This window comes from Octopus bimaculoides, chromosome 26 (assembly GCF_046866305.1).
Source record: "Octopus bimaculoides isolate indiv1 chromosome 26, ASM4686630v1, whole genome shotgun sequence".
NCBI classification, from domain to species: domain Eukaryota; kingdom Metazoa; phylum Mollusca; class Cephalopoda; order Octopoda; family Octopodidae; genus Octopus; species Octopus bimaculoides.
This window is the reverse complement of record NC_142953.1, coordinates 24,968,042-24,988,967: the sequence shown is the minus strand read 5'-3', so window position 1 is coordinate 24,988,967 and position 20,926 is coordinate 24,968,042. Positions and strand designations below refer to the sequence as shown.

At 38.3% G+C, this 20,926-nt stretch overlaps 1 long non-coding RNA gene across 2 annotated transcripts; it reads right to left on the bottom strand.

The window, feature by feature from the left end:
* Window positions 1-1,450: 1,450 nt before the first annotated feature.
* LOC149130990 (uncharacterized) lies at window positions 1,451-8,362 on the bottom strand. 2 transcript variants are annotated; one of them, XR_016238550.1, is made up of 3 exons: window positions 7,150-8,362; window positions 4,956-5,024; window positions 1,451-1,800 (listed from the first exon to the last, which is right to left on the bottom strand). It is a non-coding gene; the product is annotated as an uncharacterized LOC149130990 (long non-coding RNA). The 2 variants fall into 2 exon arrangements; XR_016238551.1 differs by lacking the exon at window positions 7,150-8,362 and adding an exon at window positions 6,478-7,143.
* Between the last annotated feature and the right edge of the window lie 12,564 nt (window positions 8,363-20,926).

Below are 20,926 nucleotides of genomic sequence, written 5' to 3'. Positions count from 1 at the left end.
AAAAGTCCCGACACTGCCATCTATTATAACTTTTGTTGTTCTGTTTAATATATACATAGATTATGCCTCCAAAGAAGAGAGTTTGCTGGGGAAAGACAGCAACCGGTTTAAAATGACAGCAACAGACTGCAGTAATGCACCACATTCCAGAAGCTATTTTGAACATAATGCAAAATGGTGCATCAACATCTTCTGCCCAATCTGATAGAATTCTGGCAAAACTGTGTAGCAACAGATCACCAGCAATTGCTTCATCAGAAATTGCCGTCCTAGCTCCTGCTAAAAGGGATTACCCTGCCATGTATAATCAGGGCAGCGCAAAAAGTTGTTTTGCACAAGCATTTCTATAGCCAATTACACGGATGAAATTTACGTATGCTTAATAATTTTACGCAAAACAGCCTTCAGACTTTCCCTATTAATTTCATCGTCTTTTGAATTATGAACATATTTACATCATAAAGGTTTTTTCGTTGTAAGGCTTTCTTTTTTAGTTGATTTTCAGCTAGCAAGACTTATCGTAAATGGCATAATGAGTCACACCCGGACAAGGTCGGGTTATACTGCTAGTTTATAAATAAATCTATATATAAATCTATAAATAAATAAATACATAAATAAATAAATATATATAAAAATAAATATATAATTAAATAAATAAATATATATATAAATATATTTATTTATTTATATATTTATATATATAAATTAATAAATAAATATATACATTTGTGGTTTTATTGTCTAATCTTTTTTCTTTTTTCTTTTTTTTCTTTGTCTTTGCAGCTTTTCCACATAGATGTTGGTATATATAACATTATACATTACATAAATGTGTATGTGCGTGTGTGTGTGTACAACATGTCCATATACGCATGCATATATCCACTGACTGAGAGAAGAAGAAGAGAAGGGGAGTTAGCTGCCTGCTCATATTTGTACTGATGATGTTATTGAAATTACAATAATTATTATTCTTATTAATCTCCCTTCCAACATTCTTGCCTCCTGTTTTCATTTCTTCCTTATTCCTCCTCCTCCTCTTCCTCCCCATCATACCACAACCTCTGACCCCTTGCTGCTTTTCCTTAACCATATATAGACACGCTTGTGCACATAGATACCATCTGCCAAATTTCTTTTCTGCTGTGGTGGTGGCAGTGCTGGTTTTTGTCCTTTTCTCTCACTATCAGCTTGGTGTAATAATATTTTTCTTTCATAAATGGTTGCTGACCGCACCATATACAGTAAGGTTTTAGCAAAGTTGTATTGGAATAATGGGACTGGGGAGCGGGACATCTTTAAAAATGTGTGTGTGCATGTGTCTTTCTGTAAGAAATATATACAAGGGGGGGGGGGCCAAAGGTCATGTGCCAAGATTAAGACTCTAATATCTCTATTGCACATTTCAAAAACAACCCATTTATATTTAATTAGAAAGCAAAACAAATTAGCAAATGTCTGTAGCTTTTATTCTTCGTTGCATTGTTGTGTGAGGAATATCAACTCCCTGTGACAATGTGTGCACTAATTTCTTTGGACTTTTTTTCTTTTTAAAGCCTGTTTCTGACAGAGACATCTCGGTGGTGGGGGTCCACTTTGCTATGTGTTGGGCACACCGTATTGCATGAACTTCTCGGACAAATTGACCGGCCGTTGTATGCGATGTTGCTTTTTCTCACGATGCTTTTGGTTGGAGATGTCCACAACTGTTCTGTTCTGTTTTGTTGCACCATTGCAACCAGACTGAAAAACAAGTCCAATGTGCTCCGGAATTGTCAAAGACATGTTTCAGTTTTTCTAAAATGGAGTGAAATAATAATAATAATAATAGTAATAATAATGATTTCTTGTTACTCTTATCAAACTCATTGGGCCCCAGGCTAAGCTAAACTCTCCTTATTCTCCCCACCAAAGTGAGGCAGTTTGTGTGTGCTCAATGTTTTCCCATTAGATAGTCTGGTAGGTCTGTTGTCCCTTCATTTAGTTCCTTAGCCATCATAACTGCCCCCGTTTCTCTTTCTCTCTCTCTCTCTGCCTCTTCAGTATGTATGTGTTGGGGGAGTCTGTAATGTTGTCATGGTTACTGTTTTTTTCGTTTATTCGTTTGCTTTTTCACCACCACAGCTTTACTATTAACAATATTTCAGTTGCATTTTTAAATCTGATAATTTCAGGGGCAGATAACTCATGATTGTCACCTCATCCCTCCCTCCTTATTTCTAATATATTTCTAAATTCTGTTGCTACAACTACTTTGACGACGACGACCACCACCACCCACAAGTACTGCTGCTACTACTACTACTGTCGTTAATTATTAATAGGGCAGTCATGTCTCTGAATCGGCAGAGTGTCAGACAAAAGGTGCTTTATGGGTAGGTAAGTCTGTTTCCCTTGCTAGTTTTGAATCTGTCAGAATACAGGATGGGCCCAAAGTCACACACTGAGACCCCCCTCTCCCCCATATTTCAAAAACAGCACTTTATGGTTAATTACAACACAAAACTAATTAGCAAATGTCAACATCTTGATCACAAAGGTTCGAAACATTCACCATATGCAGCTTTTTTTATTGTTTGTTGTTGTACAAGGAACACTTTTTCCTGCAGAGATCTTTGCACTGGTTTCTTTGGACTTTTCTTTAGCACAGGTGGGGGAGGGGGCAACCATTGGTATTTGTCCTGCACACTGCATGTTGCATGGACTCTTTGCATTAATCAGGCGCAGGCTGTGTGGTAAAGAAGCTTGCTTTCCAACCACATGGTTCCTGGTTCAGTCCCACTGCGTGGCACTTTAAACAAGTGTCCACTAAGCCTCGGGCCAACCAAAGCCTTGCGAGTGGATTTGGTTGACAGAAACTGAAAGAAGCCCGTCGTGTATATATATATATATATATATATATATATATGTGTGTGTGTGTATGTACATGTTAGTGTGTTTGTCCCTGCAGATGGTGTGTCTACGTCCCCCGTAACTAAGCAGTTTGACAAAAGAGATAGAATAAGTACTAGGCTTAGAAAAAATAAGTCCTAGAGTCAATTTGTTCGACTGAGAGGCAGTGCTCCAGCATGGCTGCAGTCATGTGACTGAAACAAATAAAACAATAATCGACCAACAGTGTTTCAATGTTACACAAAATAATAATGATGATTAATAGTAGTATAAGATGTTATATTTTCGTGTGTGACTTTTGGCCCACCCTGTACTTAAGGAGGTTATATCCCTGTTCCCAGAAATATGACCACCACCACAAAAAATAATAATTTTTTTGCTATTGAAGTATCGAACGGGGTAGACAACTCTAGATATGTTTTGCTCTTATTTGACCTCAGTGAATTACAGCTTGTTTTTGCCAGATGGTAAGATGCATCTGTATACACACACACACACACATGTACATACATGCTGCTGCATACAGATAGAGAGATCTGAGTGCACACGGAATTACATTGTGTGTGCATGGTGCGAGATATATAAATTCTGTGCACACATACTTGATTGCACATGTATATCTCTAATCTTTAAACATATTTAAAGCTGTGGTCATGCTGGGGCACCACCGTTGACTGTGCTACACTATTATTTGGAACCTCTGATAGGTGGCATTTGGTCAATGAGAGAGTCTGATTACTGCTGCTCTCACCTGCATTTCCTGCCGTGAAGTAGTCTCATCTGGAACCCTTGACAGGAAGAGACCCCGTTTTGTGTGTATATATATATCTAAATGTATATGTATAAATCTTGTGTGATCTTAGTATTGTCTGGTTGCCTGAGGAGGTCAATAACACTGAAACCTATCCAAAGTTGTCCCCCCACTATTGCAATTTATTTTAATTTCTAAATCTTTTTTCTAATTTAATTTACCTTTGTTGGGTTCGTTCTCTTCAAATGAACCTTCATACTAATTACTTGTCTTCTCGTTATGGATGTAACTTTTAATTGAAATCTCTTGCTTCTCTGTAATAGAAGTCAGTGGTAGTTTTAACTCTGGGGCAGTGTTCCAACCATGGCCATCTCGTCTTAGAGGGGAATATCTAGCATTTTAGTATATATATTTTTTTTCATTCTTTATTCAAAGCAATTAGAATGGAAGTGTTGATTTTGAGGGTTGTTCGGTCACTATATCTAGCGAGGGAGAGGTTAGTAGTTGTGGTGGGAGTAGTGTGAAGCCTAGCAGAAGCTATTGTAACCATTAACAACTTGGATCATTACCATAGTAACTGGTTGTGGTGGTAGTAACAGGTGAAGTAGTGGAGGTGGTGGTAGTGCTTAGTCGTAGTAATAGCAGTTTTGGTTAGTGGATGTCTAAGTGCACCTTAGTAAGTGGTTGATGGAAGGTGACAGCAGAAGCAACTAGTGGTCAAGTTTATAAAAAAAAAAGGTCCTTTTTCTTCTTCTTCCTCCTGCCCCTCCCTTCCATCCAGTCCATGCCAATCACCCCCCTTCTATCATGTATACATACCTCTTCCTTCTACCTTCATCATTTCAATTTCAACTCTATTTTGAGAAGAAAAAAAAAAATAAAAGTATTGACCCCTCCCACTTACAGTGTTTGTTTGTTTTATTTGACTGGTGGCTCCACCTGCTGTGTGGTCCTGATCCCTTTCGTCTTTGGACAAAAGGATTCTAGCTGTAGTGAATTATTTTGACTGTGGCCATGTTGGAGCACCGCTGTTAGTGGGGCAAATCAACCCTGGGACTTCTGAAGCCTAGTACTTGTTACTCTATTGGTCTCTTGTTAAACTGCTAAGTTATGGGGGACGTAAACACACCCAACATTGGTTGTCAAACGATGGGAAAGTGTCTTCTACTTATAGCCTCAGGCCAATCAAGGCCTGATGGAAACTGGAAGAAGCCTGTCGTATCTATGTGTATGTTTGTCTCTCCACCATCGCTTGACAACCAATGTTGGTATGTTTATGTTTAGCAAAGAGAGACGGTACTAGACTTACAAAGTGTATGTCCTGGGGTCGAATTGGTTTGACTGAAGGCGGTGCTCCAGCATGGCTGCAGTCAAATGACTGAAAACAAATGAAAGAATATCTACATAGTTTTTTTTTATCATCGAAAATGTTTTTCTTGAATAAAAAATCATTTAAAGATGTTTTTTGTTGAATAAATAAAATAAAAACCACAAAAATTATGCAAAGAAGAACTGACTGCAACAGGAAGAAGAAAATACGTTTTAATCCAGAAATTCCCATCGTGGGACGCGCGGAAGGTAATAATGTCAAATAGATAATGTTTATAGTATAAACAATACGGGAAGAATAGCTAAAAAAAACAAAAAACAAAAAAAACGACGCCATTATAAGGCCCCCCCCTCAAATTTTTTTCCGGGTTTTGACACTTTAGCGACATCAAATCTCGAAAATTTCTCCTGAAGATTTTGGAGAGCCGATGTCGCTAAAGTGTCAAAACCCGGAAAAAAATTTGAGGGGGGGGCCTTATAATGGCGTCGTTTTTTTTGTTTTTTAACTTACTCTTCCTGTATTTTTCGATTTTCTGGTTATCGGAAAGACGCCGGGTTTCCTACACATTTTTAATTTTTTTACTTCTATTTTATTTCCAGGTAATTAAATAATATTTTTAATTACGATAATTAAATGAATATCACATTTTGGAAATGGGTCTTGTCGCGTTGGTTTCAAGGGAGGTAACTCTCTGCATTTTCCATTCTGTTTGGTGGTCAAGAGACAAATAAAATAAAAATAGAGGCAATGAATTTAAGAAGACCGGATATCTACGTTGTGATTTCGAATCCTGGCTTTGTCAGCTTTATTTTTCAAGGTCAATAAAACAGTATGAAGTGAAAGTGACATATTGATTACAATTCAATCAACAGAAAATTAGCATGCAAGTGGCTGATTACTCCGCAGACACGTCTTCTTCACGTAATTTACAGAGAAATACAATGTGACAAGGCCGGTCCCTTTGAATTACAGGTGTAAGTGATTTTTGCCAGGTAAGTAGACTGGAGCACGGTGAAATTAATGTTTAAGTGACTGTGTATTCCACAGACGTGTTCCCTTAACGTAATTCTCAGTGAACGGTTTTCGTCGAACGAATCAAACTTAATAAATTATCGAAAAGAAAATAAAATGTCTGGTCCTGGGGGTGTAAACAAGTGATGGCGGATACAAATACTGACTGAAACCGGTCAAAGAAATAAGACAGAGAAAGAAATAAAGACCGTAAGGAGTGGATTTGGTAGGCGGAAACTGAAAGAAGCCCGTCGTATATGTGTATGTGTGTGTATATGTTTGTCCCCCCACCATCGCTTGACAATCGATGCTGGTGTGTTTACGTCAACGTAAATTAGCGGTTTCGGCAAAAGAGACCAAGAGAATAAGAACTAGACTAACAAAGAATAAGTCTTGGGGTCGATTTGACCGACTATAAAGGCGGTGCTCCAGCAAGGCCGCAGTCAAAATGACTGAAACAAGTAAAAGAGTAATTTTAACGTGTTCCTACCGCCATTACTATGACATATCAACAACAAACACCAGCGCCATCTATCTGTAACGTCTCTATTTTACTCTGGCTTCTCCGAGTTACTTCCCTTTGTTTCTCGACGATCACTGGACAAATGCGTTTTAGCTTCTAAGATCCTTCTGGGACCGATTATTAATTAAAAGACGAACATTGACGGGTCAATATAATTAACCATCCCCCGCTCGTGCGTATAATTGAAAGGATTACGAACATTATTATTATTTTTAAAGGCAGAATCGTTAGCACGCCTGGCAAAGTGTTTAACTGTACTCAGTCCGTCTTTACGTTCTGAGTTCAAATTCCGCCGATGTCGACTGTTCCTTTCAACCTATAAGGGGCGATGAATTAAAACGCTAGGGGGTCAACGTAATCGACTAGTCCCCTTCCTCAAAATATATGTATATATATATATATATATATATGTGTGTGTTTGTGTTTGTCCCCACCTCCCAACATCGCTTGACAACCGATGCTAGTGTGTTTACGTCAACGTAAATTAGCGGTTTCGGCAAAAGAGACCGATAGAATAAGTACCAGGCTTACAAAGAATAAGTCCTGGGGTCGATTTGACCGACTATAAAGGCGGTGCTTCAGCAAGGCCGCAGTCAAATGACTGAAACAAGTAAAAGAGTAATTTTAACGTGTTCCTACCGCCATCACTATGACAAACCAACAACAAACACCAGCGCCACCAATCTGTAACGTCTCTATTTTCCCCATGACGAGTTACTTCCCTTTGTTTCTCGGCGATCAGAATCTTTAATCTTGGTGGACGAATGCATTTTAGCTTCTAAGATCCCTTTGGGACCGATTATTAATTAAAAGACGAACATTGAGGGGTTAATATAATTAACCACCCCCCGCTCGTGCGTATAATTGAAAGGATTACGGACTTTATTATTATTTTTGAAGGCAGAATCGTTAGCACGCCGGGCGAAATGCTTAACGGTGTTCAGTCCGTCTTTACGTTCTGAGTTCAAATTCCGCCGATGTCGACTGTTCCTTTCAACCTATAAGGGGCGATGAATTAAAACGCTAGGGGGTCAACATAATCGACTAGTCCCCTGTATATATATATATATATATATATATGTATGTGTGTTTGTGTGTCTGTGTTTATTCCCCTAGCATCGCTTGACAATCGATGCTGGTGTGTTTACGTTCCCGTAACTAAGAGGTTTCGGCAAAAGAGACCGAAAGAACAAGTACCAGGGGTCGATTTGACCGGCTATAAAGGCGGGGCTCCAGCAAGGCCGCAGTCAAATGACTGAAACAAGTAAAAGAGTAATTTTAACGGCGATCAGAATCTTTAATCTCGGTGGACAAATGCGTTTTAGGACCGATTATTAATTACAAGACGAACATTGGGGGGTTAATATAATTAACCACCCCCGCTCGTGCGTATAATTGAAAGGATTACGAATTTGATTATTATTTTTAAAGGCAGAATCGTTAGCAAGCCGGGCAAAGTGCTTAACTGTATTCAGTCCGTCTTTACGTTCTGAGTTCAAATTCCGCCGATGTCGACTGTTCCTTTCAACCTATAAGGGGCGATGAATTAAAACGCTAGGGGGTCAACGTAATCGACTAGTCCCCTTCCTCAAAATATATGTATATATATATATATATATATATATATATATATATGTTTGTGTTTGTCCCCACCTCCCAACATCGCTTGACAACCGATGCTAGTGTGTTTACGTCAACGTAAATTAGCGGTTTCGGCAAAAGAGACCGATAGAATAAGTACCAGGCTTACAAAGAATAAGTCCTGGGGTCGATTTGACCGACTATAAAGGCGGTGCTTCAGCAAAGCCGCAGTCAAATGACTGAAACAAGTAAAAGAGTAATTTTAACGTGTTCCTACCGCCATCACTATGACAAACCAACAACAAACACCAGCGCCACCATCGCCATCTATCTGTAACGTCTCTATTTTCCCCATGACGAGTTACTTCCCTTTGTTTCTCGGCGATCAGAATCTTTAATCTTGGTGGACGAATGAATTTTAGCTTCTAAGATCCCTTTGGGACCGATTATTAATTAAAAGACGAACATTGAGGGGTTAATATTATTAACCACCCCCCGCTCGTGCGTATAATTGAAAGGATTACGGACTTTATTATTATTTTTGAAGGCAGAATCGTTAGCACGCCGGGCGAAATGCTTAACGGTGTTCAGTCCGTCTTTACGTTCTGAGTTCAAATTCCGCCGATGTCGACTGTTCCTTTCAACCTATAAGGGGCGATGAATTAAAACGCTAGGGGGTCAACATAATCGACTAGTCCTCTGTATATATATATATATATATATGTATGTGTGTTTGTGTGTCTGTGTTTATTCCCCTAGCATCGCTTGACAATCGATGCTGGTGTGTTTACGTTCCCGTAACTAAGAGGTTTCGGCAAAAGAGACCGAAAGAACAAGTACCAGGGGTCGATTTGACCGGCTATAAAGGCGGGGCTCCAGCAAGGCCGCAGTCAAATGACTGAAACAAGTAAAAGAGTAATTTTAACGGCGATCAGAATCTTTAATCTCGGTGGACAAATGCGTTTTAGGACCGATTATTAATTACAAGACGAACATTGGGGGGTTAATATAATTAACCACCCCCGCTCGTGCGTATAATTGAAAGGATTACGAATTTGATTATTATTTTTAAAGGCAGAATCGTTAGCAAGCCGGGCAAAGTGCTTAACTGTATTCAGTCCGTCTTTACGTTCTGAGTTCAAATTCCGCCGATGTCGACTGTTCCTTTCAACCTATAAGGGGCGATGAATTAAAACGCTACGGGGTCAACATAATCGACTAGTCCCCTTCCTCAAAATATATGTATATATATATATATATATGTATGTGTTTGTCCCCACCTCCCAAATTCGCTTGACAAACGATGCTGGTGTGTTTACGTCAACGTAAATTAGCGGTTTCGGCAAAAGAGACCAAGAGAATAAGAACTAGACTAACAAAGAATAAGTCTTGGGGTCGATTTGACCGACTATAAAGGCGGTGCTCCAGCAAGGCCGCAGTCAAAATGACTGAAACAAGTAAAAGAGTAATTTTAACGTGTTCCTACCGCCATTACTATGACATATCAACAACAAACACCAGCGCCATCTATCAGTAACGTCTCTATTTTACTCTGGCTTCTCCGAGTTACTTCCCTTTGTTTCTCGACGATCACTGGACAAATGCGTTTTAGCTTCTAAGATCCTTCTGGGACCGATTATTAATTAAAAGACGAACATTGAGGGGTCAATGTAATTAACCATCCCCCGCTCGTGCGTATAATTGAAAGGATTACGAACATTATTATTATTTTTAAAGGCAGAATCGTTAGCACGCCTGGCAAAGTGTTTAACTGTATTCAGTCCGTCTTTACGTTCTGAGTTCAAATTCCGCCGATGTCGACTGTTCCTTTCAACCTATAAGGGGCGATGAATTAAAACGCTAGGGGGTCAACGTAATCGACTAGTCCCCTTCCTCAAAATATATGTATATATATATATATATATATATATATATATGTTTGTGTGTTTGTGTTTGTCCCCACCTCCCAACATCGCTTGACAACCGATGCTAGTGTGTTTACGTCAACGTAAATTAGCGGTTTCGGCAAAAGAGACCGATAGAATAAGTACCAGGCTTACAAAGAATAAGTCCTGGGGTCGATTTGACCGACTATAAAGGCGGTGCTTCAGCAAAGCCGCAGTCAAATGACTGAAACAAGTAAAAGAGTAATTTTAACGTGTTCCTACCGCCATCACTATGACAAACCAACAACAAACACCAGCGCCACCATCGCCATCTATCTGTAACGTCTCTATTTTCCCCATGACGAGTTACTTCCCTTTGTTTCTCGGCGATCAGAATCTTTAATCTTGGTGGACGAATGAATTTTAGCTTCTAAGATCCCTTTGGGACCGATTATTAATTAAAAGACGAACATTGAGGGGTTAATATTATTAACCACCCCCCGCTCGTGCGTATAATTGAAAGGATTACGGACTTTATTATTATTTTTGAAGGCAGAATCGTTAGCACGCCGGGCGAAATGCTTAACGGTGTTCAGTCCGTCTTTACGTTCTGAGTTCAAATTCCGCCGATGTCGACTGTTCCTTTCAACCTATAAGGGGCGATGAATTAAAACGCTAGGGGGTCAACATAATCGACTAGTCCTCTGTATATATATATATATATATATGTATGTGTGTTTGTGTGTCTGTGTTTATTCCCCTAGCATCGCTTGACAATCGATGCTGGTGTGTTTACGTTCCCGTAACTAAGAGGTTTCGGCAAAAGAGACCGAAAGAACAAGTACCAGGGGTCGATTTGACCGGCTATAAAGGCGGGGCTCCAGCAAGGCCGCAGTCAAATGACTGAAACAAGTAAAAGAGTAATTTTAACGGCGATCAGAATCTTTAATCTCGGTGGACAAATGCGTTTTAGGACCGATTATTAATTACAAGACGAACATTGGGGGGTTAATATAATTAACCACCCCCGCTCGTGCGTATAATTGAAAGGATTACGAATTTGATTATTATTTTTAAAGGCAGAATCGTTAGCAAGCCGGGCAAAGTGCTTAACTGTATTCAGTCCGTCTTTACGTTCTGAGTTCAAATTCCGCTGATGTCGACTGTTCCTTTCAACCTATAAGGGGCGATGAATTAAAACGCTACGGGGTCAACATAATCGACTAGTCCCCTTCCTCAAAATATATGTATATATATATATATATATATGTATGTGTTTGTCCCCACCTCCCAAATTCGCTTGACAAACGATGCTGGTGTGTTTACGTCAACGTAAATTAGCGGTTTCGGCAAAAGAGACCAAGAGAATAAGAACTAGACTAACAAAGAATAAGTCTTGGGGTCGATTTGACCGACTATAAAGGCGGTGCTCCAGCAAGGCCGCAGTCAAAATGACTGAAACAAGTAAAAGAGTAATTTTAACGTGTTCCTACCGCCATTACTATGACATATCAACAACAAACACCAGCGCCATCTATCTGTAACATCTCTATTTTACTCTGGCTTCTCCGAGTTACTTCCCTTTGTTTCTCGACGATCACTGGACAAATGCGTTTTAGCTTCTAAGATCCTTCTGGGACCGATTATTAATTAAAAGACGAACATTGACAGGTCAATGTAATTAACCATCCCCCGCTCGTGCGTATAATTGAAAGGATTACGAACATTATTATTATTTTTAAAGGCAGAATCGTTAGCACGCCTGGCAAAGTGTTTAACTGTATTCAGTCCGTCTTTACGTTCTGAGTTCAAATTCCGCCGATGTCGACTGTTCCTTTCAACCTATAAGGGGCGATGAATTAAAACGCTAGGGGGTCAACGTAATCGACTAGTCCCCTTCCTCAAAATATATGTATATATATATATATATATATATATATATATATATATATATATATATATATATATATATATGTGTGTGTGTTTGTGTTTGTCCCCACCTCCCAACATCGCTAGACAACCGATGCTAGTGTGTTTACGTCAACGTAAATTAGCGGTTTCGGCAAAAGAGACCGATAAAATAAGTACCAGGCTTACAAAGAATAAGTCCTGGGGTCGATTTGACCGACTATAAAGGCGGTGCTTCAGCAAAGCCGCAGTCAAATGACTGAAACAAGTAAAAGAGTAATTTTAACGTGTTCCTACCGCCATCACTATGACAAACCAACAACAAACACCAGCGCCACCATCGCCATCTATCTGTAACGTCTCTGTTTTCCCCATGACGAGTTACTTCCCTTTGTTTCTCGGCGATCAGAATCTTTAATCTCGGTGGACAAATGCATTTTAGCTTCTAAGATCCCTTTGGGACCGATTATTAATTAAAAGACGAACATTGAGGGGTTAATATAATTAACCACCCCCCGCTCGTGCGTATAATTGAAAGGATTCCGGACTTTATTATTATTTTTGAAGGCAGAATCGTTAGTCACAGTCGTGTGTCGATAAGCCAGCTGGAGGAGATGTCCTCCTGGGGCTAAAAGCAACAGTAACATCCACCCCTAGGGGTCAGCCACACTTAAGTGGCAATATACTACACTTTAAATATATATATATAAATATATAAATATATATATATATATATATATATATATATATATATATATATATATATATATATATATATATATATATATATATAAATATATATATATATATATATATATATGTATATATATATATATATATATATATATATATAAATATATATATATATATATATATAAATATATATATATATATATATATATATATATATATATATATATATATATATATATATATAAATATATATATATATATATATATATATATATATATATATATATATAAATATATATATATATATATATATATATATATATATATATAAAGAAATATCTATATATATATAAAGAAATATATATATATATATATATATATATATATATAAAGAAATATATATATATATATATATATATATATATATATATATATATATAAAGAAATATATATATATATATATATATATATTTATATATATATATATATATATATATATATAAAGAAATATATATATATATATTTATTTATATATATATATATATATATATATATATATAAACAAATAATAAATGAGCATATGCATATATACGTACATACGTACATACCGTCCACCAAATACCGCAAAGCAGGAAGGTAAATTTGAGGACAGCCTCAGATGCATAGAAGAGGTCCTGACAAATCTGGACCAACACATCAATATACTTTTCCTAGGCGACGTTAACCTCCCAAATGTTAAATGGCCTGAAGGTCACATCCTCTCTGGGATGTCACTGCATGAACAAAGCCAGGCAAAATCATTGCTAGAACTATCCAACATGCTGTTCATGGAACAAGTGATACTCCAACCAACCAGGGGAAGCAATATTTTAGATCTCTGCTTCACAAACAATGTGAGCCTAATCCATAATGTGAAAATAACGCCCACATCTCTCTCAGATCATAACATTATAGAATTAACTATGTATGGTCCTAGACAACCCACTGACACCCACCCCACCAGGAGGACTCAAGCAATATCCAACCTGAATTTCCACAGGGCGGACTGGAAGTCAATTCGCAGAGAGATTCGAAATCAAAACTGGCATGACAGCCTTTCTATACAAGACAATGACCTCAAACTAAGTCATTTTATGTCAACCATACAAGACATATGCACCAAATACGTGCCATATAGAAAGACCAGCAAACATGCCAATAGAATTCCTAGAGACAGGAAAATCCTTATGAGACACAGAACAAAAGTCTCAAACCAGTTAAATAGAGAACTGGAGGATAGGAAAAGGGCTAAATTAAAACTAACACTGTTAAAAATAGAAAACAAGATTAAACTCTCCCATGAAAAGGAGAGAGCAGTAGAAAGCATAAAAACAAACCCCAAGGCTTTCTATAGATTTTCAAAAGAGACTGCTACGGTACAGTATAAGATAGGACCCCTATTCCTGCCTAATGGCTCACTGACTGCAGATCCCGCATGGATAAGTGCTCAGTACACAATTCAAGAGTGTCTTCACTTCTCCTCTGAGTCACATGCAGATAAAGAACCCAGCTGATTTCTTTGACAATAGCACTCAGCAGAAAAAGACTGCATCCATTACCTACATTGACATTGAAGAGGAAGATGTAATAGCTGCCATAAATGAAATGAGCTCAAATTCGGCAACTGGCCCCGATGGTTTCCCAGCTGTCCTCTTAAAGTCGTCTAAACAAGAACTAGCAGGACCACTCCGGATACTCTTCCAGAGTTTCCTTGCAAATGGTAAACGTCCCAAAAAGCTGAAGGAAGGCACCATATGTCCTATCCATAAAGGTGGAAGCAGAGCAGAGGCTGGGAACTACAGGCCCATCTCTCTGACTTCACATATTAGCAAAGTCATGGAACGAATTGTCAGAAGGAGATTGATTGCGTTCCTAGAAGAAAATGACTTGCTGAATGAGACCCAGCATGGTTTCCGTCCAGGTAGAAGCTGCCTCACGCAGCTCTTGCAGCATTATGACTGGGTCCTGAAGCAGCTACTGGACCATTCAAATGTTGATGTGATATATCTCGACTTTGCAAAAGCCTTTGACAAAGTTGATCATGGCTTGATATGTCACAAGCTGCGAAACCTTGGCATAGCTGGTAAATTAGGAGTGGCTGCATGACTTCCTGAATGGTAGAAGTCAGACAGTTGCAGCCAATGGAGAACTATCTAGGGAAACACAAATATTGAGCGGTGTTCCACAAGGAACTGTTCTGAGGCCACTACTGTTCATAGTGGCCCTTCTGGACATGCCCATGGTCACTCGGAGAGCCACTGTCACTAGCTATGCTGATGACACAAAGATATCTCAGGCAATAAAGAATCCTGATGATATTGTAAGCCTGCAGAATGACTTAAATGCAATATATGAGAGGGCATATATAAATATATATATATATATAAATAAATATATGTGTAAGGGACAACCGTGCGAACTCAAAAAGGAGAAATGGTGACGAATGGAAAAACAGAGGACTCCTTTTATTTATACGCGTCGCACGGTCGAACACACAAATATATATATCAAATGATGATATACTTAATATGTTATGCGACGATAACATAGATGACCAGTAATGAAAGACCACAACCGTATTAGATGAATAACAGAGATATTTATTGTAGCGTTAAAGATGTATGTCTGTGTGAGAGTGTGAATGCGACATATAAACATAATCAAAGACAGGCCGTCATACAAAGAAAAGTGTGTATGTGAGTGATACATGTGTGTATGAGAAATATTACAGCAGAGAAAAAGAGAGTCAATAACACGTGAGCAATTATATACCAGTTCTTGTGTACACTATAGGAAAAGTTCTGTATGTGAAAGTGAGGGGGCTGAGTGTGGCAGAGCTGATCACTAGTTGTGATGTCGTGGCATCAATGCCGGGCCGTGATTCTTGTTATACAGATGTTCGTCACTGGCTGAGAACTCTTGTCTGTTTGTTTATCGTGGTGAAGCTGAGTCACCCAACAGAATCGAAGAGAGAGATGTGCCGCGGAGGTTTGGTTTGGTGTACATCGAAAGTCGTGTTGACGCTGGTGGTGTAGAGGCTGCTTGGTAGTAATCGTGTTGGTCATGACGATGATGCTGGATAGTAGTCGTAGACTCTTGTTGCTGATGTGGCAACGGCGGTGGTCATCGTGGCTGGACGAAGCTGCTGAAGTGGTCGCTGGCTGCTGCTGCTGTCGTGTGGTACACGGAACAGTCTCTGAGAGAATCTGGACCGACACAAATTTGTGGGGTATGAGTTGATCTATTTATAGCGTTAAGGGGGCTCCAAGACAGTGATAGAAAAACGCTATCACGTGACCTTATTAAGGGCTGTGATTGGTCAGTTTGCGTTCTGGCAGGAACGGTTCGAAGAAGTTGTCGATTCGAATAATGATCAGTCACGTGATGACAAGGAATGGGTTCTCTACTACGCTCGCATTTATTTATATTTAAATGAGAAGATTGTATGTAATGGCGATAGTAGTTTGTATCTAATGGCGATAGGTAGTTTCACTACATATGTATATATATATATAAATAAATATATGTATAAATAAATATATATATAAATAAATATATGTATATATATAAATATATATATATATATATATATATATATATATATATATATAAATGCATATATATATATATGTATATATATATATATGTATGTATATATATATATATATATATATATATATATATATATATAAATGCATATATATATATATATATATATATATGTATGTGTATATATATATATATATATATATATATATATATATATATATATATATATATATATATATATATGCGAGTAAAAATAAATACAAAAAAGGTGGGGTTTTTTTTGTATGATTGTGTATAGAGGAATATATTATTTTGCTTAAAAGAGTTCCAACACTGTCTGTTTTTTATGTTTTATTTATATTCCTGCAGAACTAATGTGGGGTATAGAATATGGAATATACAATATATAATATGATATACAATATAAAATAAAAATGGATGGCACCATGAAAGAAAGTATTAAATGTAGATGAAATATTGAGTGTTCAATATAAAGGATCAAATATATAAATATATAAATATATATATATAAAGGCGACTCGAGTTTCAGGGCTATTTCCCTTCTTCATGGCCTGTATGACGGCGGACTCTAATCAACACGTGTTTTTCTAAGCTCCTAGAAAATCGCCAAGAAACTCCTAAAAAGCTGCGAATTCTATTATAAAGAAAACCCAAGAAAGTCTTAAATATCTTCCTGAATGACATAGAGCACACTTGAAGAAATTAAAAAAGTGAAATATAATAAGGAGGAAGAATCTTTCTTTTGCAAATGTATGAATTATAAACATTGCAAATAGAACACGTGGACTTTACGAAAATTCTAAAATAACTTCGATTTTCGACCAAAAAAGAAAAAGAAAAAAAAAATCTGTTTGAATAACTTTTGAGTGAAAGTAACAAGACAAATTTACAGAAAAACCGTCTGGAACATATATATATAGAAGGGAAAAACAGAAGAAGTAAAAGCCCTTACGAACATCGAAAACGTAAACAATGTCTCCTATTTAGCAGCACATGCTATCACCATCGCTTGAAAAGAAGTTTAGAATCTTCCACTACCTTGGAAATACCCATCTCTGGAAAAACTAGATAAGTATCTTTGTGTTCTGTTTATTTTTCTGTCGTTTATTGAAAGCTTATTATTATTATTAGGGAAAATAGAAGCTTAAATGTACATAAGGTGTTTTCTATTTTGCCTTTGACTTACGAGATTATTGTAGACAGGTTTAACTTTCATTATTCATGATTTAAGAGAATTTCTTTAGTTACAGATATATAATTGTTTGTTCCTTTATTTATTTATTTTTCCCTATCCAAGTCGAATCCTTTTTCAAGAGTTTATATAACTTCTCTCTCTCTTCTCCATCATACCGTCTTTTTCCCCCTTTCTCTATTGCTTCTTTCTAAATACGTAGATACACTCTCTCTCTCTATCTTTTTACTTCATTCCATCATCCCATAATTCTTCTCTCAGACCCTTAATCTCTCTTCCACTATTCTTTCGTCTTCTTCTTCTCTCTCTCTCTCCCTCTATTTCATCACTATAAATACATAGACACAGACGCTCTCTCTTTCTCTTTACTTTTCTCCTGACAATCTTTCTCTCTCTTCTCTATTTCTTCTCTTCACTTCTCTCTCTCTCTCTCTCTCTCTCTCTCTCTAACACAGTCTTTCTTCTCTCAGACCCTCAACCTTTATCATAAATATATACCCCGCTCTCTCTCTGTCTTTTCACTTCTCTCTATCACAACGTCTTTCTTCTCTCAGCCTCTTAAATAGACACGAACATTCTCTTACACTCTCTCTCTCTCTCCCTCTCAACCTCTCAAACAAACACGAACATTCTCTCTCTCTCTCTCTTCTCTCTCTCTCTCTCTCTCTCTCTCTCTCTCTCTCTCTCTCTTTCTCTCTCGCAGCCACTCAATCTCTCTAAATATAGACACTTTCTTTCTCTATTTCTTCACTACACTCCATCACATTGTTAAAATAAAAAAAATTAAATAAATAAATAAATAGATAGATAGATAAATTAATAAATTAACCACAAAAATGTCCAGAACCTGGAGAAGCATGGAATTGACATTGTTTTTGAGAGCCTGGCTCTGTGCTAAAGGAGAAAACCCAAATAATATAATCACTGCTGCACTGAAGAGCAATGGTTATACGAGAACATTAGCACAGATAGAACGAAAGAAGCAGGAGTTTACACGTTCCTATGCTCTCATAAGATCCCATATCAGCACTCTTGATGCCATCTTTGATAATAAACACAGCAAAGATGACAAGGATGGAGGCACGGATGCAGATGAGGATGTCACCCCCACTCAAGAAAACAAAGAAACCTGCTTGGAAAGTAAACCCGAGTGAAAGTGCCCCTACCACCATCAAAACGAAAAACCATGGAGGTGAAAGGGCCAAGAAAGAAGAATTGAAAGCAGGAAAAACCAAAACTAAAACAAAAGATGAAACAGCCAAAGAAAGAAGCAGACCTGAATATTCATATAACAAAAAGGATAGAAAGAGACAGCACACACGAATGTGCAAATTCTACTTGAAAGGTGTCTGCTGGCATGGAGAGGAAGGTGCAGGCTGCCGTTTTGCACACCAAAGACCCCACTACATAAACATGAAAGAGGGCAGAAAACACCAGCCAAACGGGAAGGATTACGCACCACCTACTCCAAAACGGAGGTACGCAGATGTAGTGCGTGCCAGAGACCAGACCTATCAACAACATGTTGTTGAAAGGGCAGCGGCTGAACAACAATCTTTTTTGTGCATGGCACAAAAGATGGTACAGCAGCTGACCTGGCTACAATCGCACAGATGGGACTATCCCCAATACGCAAGACCACCACAGCAAATAGACCCAAGATGGGCACCACTGGCAACAACACACACATCACATCCATGCTCTTACTGAACATCAGAGGACTGTTATCACTTAGTAACAAGACAAAAATCCCTTTCTTGAGAGACCTTGTTGCTTGCAATCAAGCCTTATGCATAGCACTTACGGAAACCCACCTGAAACCAGATATAGGAAATGCAGAAATACACATACCACAGTATGTTGTATTACGGTCTGACAGAAAAGAAAGGAGTCATAGTGGAGTTGCTATGTACATCCGCGAAGACCTCACACCCCAGGTCCTTTTGTCACACTCAAATTCAGTATGTGACACGCTAATTGTACATATAAGACAACTCAATGTAGTTATATGTGCTACATATCGCCCTCCAGATGCTCCAAATCATGTAGGCAAGTTTAAAGACTGCCTTACAAAAATAGAAGAAGTTCTAGACACAGAACAACACATAAGTGTACTCCTTATGGGAGACTTCAATCTGCCAAATGTCAGATGGCCCGAGGGCCTTTCTCTCCCAGGAATGACGCGATACGAACAAGGGCAGGTGAATTCCCTCCTGAACCTTGCCAACACTTTGTACATGGAACAAGTGGTACTCCAGCCAACCAGGGCAGGTAACATACTGGATCTCTGCTTCACAAATAATATGGATCTCATCCATAATGTGAAAGTGACACCGACGCTACTCTCGGATCACAACATGGTAGAGCTGACCATGTACGGACCAAAGGAAGCCATGGACATGCAGCCTAAAAGAAACTCTCAGAATCTTTCCACTTTGAACTTCAATAAGGCAAACTGGAAACAAATTGAGAAAGAGATCCTCAAACAAAACTGGCCTAAATGTCCCTCCTCACCGGACATCGACATGAAACTTAAACAATTCATGTCTGTAATGCAAGCCATATGCTACAAATGTGTCCCGGAGAGAAAGGCCACTGTACACAAGAACAAAATCCCCAGGGAGAGGAAAATTCTTATGAGACGGCGTACAAAAGTTTCAAATCGCCTAAAAAAACAAATTGAAAGCAGTGAAAAGTCCCGCCTGAAAATACAACTGCTGGAGATTGAAAAAAATCTGCAGCTCTCCCACGTAAAAGAAAGAGCAGACAAAGAAGCCTGGGCTATAGACAATATAAAATCTAACCCCAGAGCTTTCTACAAGTTTGCCAAAGAAACAGCTTCAGTGCACTGCAGGATAGGGCCACTCCTTGAAAAAGATGGTGCACTAACAGGAAACCCAAAGAGGATAAGTGAAATACTAAATGATCAATTCAAAAGTGTTTTCACTCCACCCCTAGGGCACTTTCAAGTCAGCAATCCAATTGACTTTTTTACCACTGCAGATATAAAAGCAGAGGCAATGATGATTGATTACATCGATATAAAGGAAGACGATGTAATAAGGGCTATAGATGAATTGAACCCAAACTCAGCTACTGGCCCTGATGGATTCCCAGCAATCCTTCTAAAGGTATGTAAACGAGTCCTAGCAAGACGACTGCAGTCCCTCTTTCAGAGCTTCCTTGCATCTGGCAAACTCCCAAGAAAACTGAAGGAGGGGGAAAATATGCCCTATTCATAAAGGAGGTAGCAGAGCGGAGGCCAAGAACTACAGACCTATCTCTCTCACCTCACACATCAGCAAGGTCATGGAACGAATAGTCAGAAGAAAACTAATCGCCTTCCTTGAAGAAAATGACTTGCTGCCTGACACCCAACATGGTTTCCGCCCAGGAAGAAGCTGCCTGACTCAGCTCTTACAACACTATGACTGGGTATTGAAACACCTACTTAACCACTCAAATGTGGAAGTGATATATCTCGACTTTGCAAAGGCCTTTGATAAAGTCGATCATGGAATGATATGTCACAAACTGCGTGATCTCG